At 41.0% G+C, this 6,012-nt stretch overlaps 1 long non-coding RNA gene across 1 annotated transcript in view; it reads right to left on the bottom strand.

Annotated features, from left to right (window-relative positions):
• Positions 1-202: 202 nt before the first annotated feature.
• LOC115029255 overlaps positions 203-6,012 on the bottom strand; it is a 29,266-nt gene continuing 23,456 nt past the window's right edge. The window contains exon 3 of the long non-coding RNA XR_003834835.1: positions 203-1,135. This is a non-coding gene — a long non-coding RNA (uncharacterized LOC115029255). The remainder of the gene's footprint in view (positions 1,136-6,012) is intronic.

The following is a 6,012-nucleotide window of genomic DNA, read 5'->3' as shown; positions in this document are numbered from 1 at the left end:
AGTCCTTCGTCTCTTTGTTAGTGCTGTAGCTATCAAATCAGGACAATACACTTAATGTATACCTTTATTGCAAACACTTAACAGTCATGTACTTAAAGCACATAGCAAATGAAGTTTACACTGAACAAAGAGGAGATAATACACCCATTTCTGTGTCATCGTTACTGTTGGCTTACAGGTGAGTCCACCAGGCTCCTCCCACGGACCTAGCAACAGCTTAAGTCATCACCTGCCACCATTATCTGCCACTTCTGGGTGCAGGTGACCTAGCACAGAAAAGGACTGGTCACCACCCCATCTCTCTCTCTCTCTCTCTCTCTCTCGCTCGCTCGCTCGCTCGCTCGCTCTGTGTGTGTTCCCATGTGCTCTTGGACAGTCTCTCCTGCCCTTTCTGTCCTTCTCTGACCCCTTTTGTGCCCACATGGCTCTGCTCTGTTAAGACAGGACCTTCAGAACATTTTTTTCCTGGTGAGCATTTACCATAGTAGAAAAAGATGTCACTTGCCAATCACTGAGAGCAACCCGGATACTCTGTGCTAGGTGTTCTCCATTGAAGAGATGCTTTAAGGTATATTGGAAATGAGGGAAACTCAAATGCCTTTGACAACCTGCCAAAGCCTACACAGTGAAACCGAAATCTGGAATTTAAAGGTACATCTCTAGAGGCCTCACCTTCTGACTTATTGTTCAATGCTATTTCCCAAGCACTCAAGTTCTCTCTTGGTCCCCTGTCCTTCCCTCATTTACCCAAAGCCTGTTCAGTGTATGCAACTGTTCAATGACAAAGGAATGTGGACCAGAAGACACAGTATCTTGGTATCTTGGAACTATGTAATTCTGAAGATGCCGTGACTTAAACTTAAGCAAAGGATAACCAACAGGGGTAACCAACATTCACAGGCCTGACGGTGGGATTAGCTCTCTATGTACTTGCAAGCATTCTCTCAGCAAGATGCCTTTGCCTTGGTTACCAACAGAGAGAGCACAGCCAGCTTCCATCTCCAAACCTCGCCCACACGGTATGAGTCATCCTCTGAGTGAGGGCAGGGACAAGTTTCTGATTCAGTCTCACGGGTGAACATCTTCAGGATTAACAGAAACAACAGACACCGAGACACCGCGTTTTCAAAAGCATCTAGAGACAAGAAGACAAGGTTCTAGGTTAAGAGGCTGTAAACAGAAACATATACTTTTCCCCCACAATAACTAGAATGGTATATGGTACTTATTATGAATGAACATGAATGCCAGTCCTCAGAGACATGCTGTAGTAGCAGAGCTATAGTCGGTACAAGCATGTCTTAATTGGCTTGGGTGTGGGAGCACAGACCTTTGATCAAAAGCAGAAGCAAGAGGATCTCTGAGTTCAAGGCCATCCATCCTGGTCTACATAGTGAGTTCCAGGTCAGCCAAGGCTGCATACTGTCTTGGTATATCTTTGATTCCTACACTTTTGAAAGACTTGTGTATTTAAGTAACCTGAGCCCGGGTGTTAAGATGTAAACTTCAAGAAACCTTCTCTGAGAAACTATTCCTTCCTGACTTGAAAAACAACTGCTCTGTGGGCCTGAGACAGCTCAGGAGGTGACAGTGCTTTTCAGTGAACCTGGGAACCTAAATATGATCCCTGGGACCCAGGAGGTGGAAGGAGGGAAATGACTCTTACAAATTGTCCTCTCATCTCCACACATGAGTCATGTTATGAGTACAACCACACACATAAACACATACATGCACAAGATAAATAAGTGCAAAAAATTAATTAAAAGTTTTAAAACCCCATTCCTGGTATGATCATTTTTAATTCATTGGCATTATCTCTAGGCCTCTTAATTCCAGCAGAAGTCCTACATGCTTTGTTATGACTCAAGTTACCCTTAAATTCCTAAGTAACGCAGGCCAGCAGTTTATGTGAGTTTCTTTCTGTAGTTTTGAATGTGTACACATGTGAGTGTGTACTCGAGCACATACCTGGAAAAGGAAGAAAATCTCACTTATGTGACACTAGGCTTCACTAATCTTTTTCTAGTGGCTCAATTAACACAGACAGAAGCTGAAAGTCATTAGAGAACGCATATCTCGTTTTCAGGTTTGCCAGCTTTGTTTCCAAACATTGAAAATATCTAATATAAATTGTATGTAACTCATAACATAACAGTGAAAATAATAACCAATCCATCAACAGCATTGACCTTGAAAAATAGATTGGCATGGACAGGGAATAAAGTATAAATTAATAAATGGATGTTCTCGTGTTCCACGTTTATAAGCTAGTCAGAAAGGGAACTTTCTTAGGAAAGACAAAAGGACACTACCTCTCCCTGCATATGTACACACACACACACACACACACACACACCACAAAAGGGGATGCCATGGTGTAAAACAGACTGGCATATAGTTATTTATTTAGTGCACAAGAAAGTGCACTCCCTCCCTCCCTCCCTCCCTCCCTCNCTCCCTNCCTTCCTTCCTTCCTTCCTTCCTTCCTTCCTTCCTTCCTTCCTTCCTTCTTTTTTTGGGGGGAGGGAGACACACAGAGAAAGAAAAGAAGGCTGACTCTCACTCACTATGTAGCTCAGGCTGGCCTCAAAATTATAATCATCCTGCCTCTATCTTCAAGATGTGAGATTACAGGCATGGGATGCAATGGAGGAAAATCTGTTTTAATGGATTGCAAGCTGAGCTGGATCTGAGAGAATCCACCTGATATACTGACAGTGTGCCTTTTCTGCCATATCAAAGGGCCTGTGTGGGTTGATTGTGGGCTGAGGAAAGAACCTCGTTCTTTTCACGATGTGCTCTTTGTTGCTGTTGTTTAAAAGTAAAATTGCTTCTGTTTGGTTTCTTATACAGCTCATTAACTTTGAGAATATTTATTGAGTCCTTAGCTTTGGCCAGACATCATCCAGAAAGGAAACACAGAGCTCGACCACAGATTTAGGGACATAAGCATGTCTTAACACAGTAACTTTATCCCTTTGTTGAGCTCAGAAATCAATGCTGTCAAAACCAAGCTGGTAAAATTCACATCTGGAAGAACAGTAGGGTTTTGGACGGTTCCCATTGTCACACCAACCGAGATTATCCCATGAGGAAACTCACCCTGACAGGAAGCATTCCTCCCCAAGAACTTGGCTCAAGTCCTTAAAAGCATTGCTGCAATCATAAGGTCTGGGAATTGTAGGACTCTTTATCAATTTCACAATCTGTGGATTCTAGAATTAGACTCTCTGAGTTGAATAAAACCCCTGCTTTGCATCAGTATATGAACTAAGGTGGGTTCTTTGCCATTCTTTCTGGATATGAGTACTGTATGTGGCTTAAGCTTGTGATAAGGATTCAGTGAAGTAAACACGTAGAGTAAGAAACAGATTAATAAATATTCTACCCCATATCTTCTGTGACGTCTGACAAGATGGTACTGAGTGACCTGAGGTGATTTAGGACTTGATCTGGTTCTTGTTTGTGTATTCATACTTTCTGTGGGTCTATTTTTACAGCGTCAAAAAAGAAGTGTATGTTTCATGAGCCCTTTGCAAACACCATGTAGCTAAAAGCCAATGAATCTGAAGAATGCAGAGCCGCAGACTTTTTCAAAGTTGGTTCCAGAATTATATAATCCAAAGTTCATCTGAGTGCCCCCCCCCACCTCAGTGTTTATCAGCTGACCGTGTCAGCCTGGGAATTACCTCAAATCTAAACAGTTGAGTCCCCTTCTCCATAGAGAAGTATTCTGAGGTAAATAATGTTCTGTGGGTTTATTCTTTAACTTGTTTTATTTTTATAATCTATAGTATCTTACTATTTAGAAAATACAGTAATTTGGGTAATAAATGGTTTGTTTAAATTCTTTAAATGACTGTTTCTTTGCTTGAAAACCAATCTTACTCATAATCCTATATATTGTTCATTATTTTTTATTTTTTGAAACAGGCTCTCATATAGTGGAAGTTGTCCTTGAACTCTTGATTCTCCTGCCTCCACTTCCTAAGTGTTTCATAAGCCTGTTTTTTTTTTTAAATTTGATACAAAAACTGGATGAAATGATAATACATTTATACTGTCTGGCATCCACCAGAATTTTGCATCAAGCAGTGTAAATATAAAAGATGCTTTCTGAAGTAAACTGTAAACCAGCCCTGTACAGAAATATAAGATTACATACAGCACTGCCGTTCTATATGGTTATTTTGACAGGACAAATACAGATATCCAAGGAATTCACAAATTAAGTCCGTGGGGATCGATACTGGAAACTATGCTTAAGGAATCTGACTTTAGAGACTGGAGAGAGGAGCTGGAGTTAACCAGGTAAGGACAGTGGAACAGACCTTTAAACAGGAGTCCTTAGGTGATAAAAACAAAACCAAGCAACAAACAAACCAAAAGAGTAAAACAAACACAAAAAACGATGCTTGTTAGAGGCTACTCAGGTGGAATCATCACAGTTTACCATTGCGTAGCTCAGTTTTCTGCGGTTGTGACCACAGAGCAGAAACGTAGACGGGAGAGGTATTTACTCTGCTTCCTAATTTCAGAGTTTCAGTGCAGACTCTGCTTCTTCCTAGCTATTTGGGCCTATGGTGTGGCAGAGCATCTTGGCAGGGAAGGCATCCACATGAGTTAGTTATTTTTGCATCTTAAAAAGGAATGCCCAATAGAGACAACTAAGGAAGGACAGAGTTACTTGGATCATGCTTTCCGAGAAATTCCAGACCATCATAGTGGGAAAGGCAAGGTGAGTGACTCCATCCTGATGGCAGGAAAATCAGTTGGAACAGCTGTTCACTCTGTCGCTGTCCAGAAGCCAAAGACTGATACTAGAATCAGAAGTGGTATGTCCTTGAAAGGTCTACCCGTCGTGACCTATTCCTACTTCCTAAAGGCTTCACACCCATCAAAATAATCCAACACGCTATGAAACAAGTATTCAAAACAGAAGCCCCTGGGAACGTTTTAAATTCAAGCCACAACAGTTCAGTAGAACAAATATACTCCCGTCAGAATGCTATGAAAAATATGTAGCCCACTGGTGCCTATACAGGCCACAGCAATTCAGAACAGGTACCAGATGACTGTTCAGGACACCCCACCAGAAGGATGCCTTCAAACATGAGAACAGACACCAGCAATTAAGTATTAGCCCAGACATAGGTGTAAATTACCAGCCCCGTTCACTCTTTAGAGAATTAATGTCAGTCTTACTTGGAGGCACTTAGAGATAAGGAGCAGAGATATGACTCTGACTGGAAAGTCATGAAAACTGATCAGAGAAAGAGGACATAAAACTAGGCTACACTGGAAGGATTTGACTTTAGAAAAGGGACAGAGTAGAACTTCTAGAACTGAACCACAAACTCTGTATCAGTTTTATACCGAACAGGGTTCAGCGCACAGATTTGGAGTTGGATCATCTGAATATTCACCACGAATGATGGATTGGCTCAATGGCTTTTCAGGTAAAACTGAGTCTGCAGATTGGATGGGATTGCCTAGTTTAGCTGACCTTAAAACGAATAGCAACGTGTTACTGAGAACAGCTTCTAGTCCCCTTTGTCCTTTCTCTATCTTGATTGACTGAGGTATCTAGAGACAGTCTCTGCTTCGGTCAGAAAAGAACTGAGATCTGCCTTGTTCTGACCAGAACACAATATCCCAACTAACTTTGCCTAATCTCATTAGCCTATAAAGAATCTATCGCTCACTCATTAAGTATTTCTATGTAGCTTTAAAATATTTCAATGCAAGATTTTACTATATAATTTATTATATATAATATATATTTATTGTATGTAAATATAATTTACTTCTATCCATGATTCCCTACGCCCCACCTCATCTACATATATACAAGAAAGAAACCATTGTGGATTATAGCAATGGTAAGTTATAACACCGTTTCCTCCACAGCTCCATAGCTTTTCTTTCAGAAAAGCCCTTCATAAACATCAGTCTTCTACTCTAGAAGGCTTTGTCTAAAGAAGTGATTTAAACATCAGCTCTGTGAAG

This window comes from Mus caroli, chromosome 14, assembly GCF_900094665.2.
Source record: "Mus caroli chromosome 14, CAROLI_EIJ_v1.1, whole genome shotgun sequence".
Classification (NCBI taxonomy): domain Eukaryota; kingdom Metazoa; phylum Chordata; class Mammalia; order Rodentia; family Muridae; genus Mus; species Mus caroli.
This window is presented reverse-complemented; position numbering and strand designations above follow the sequence as displayed.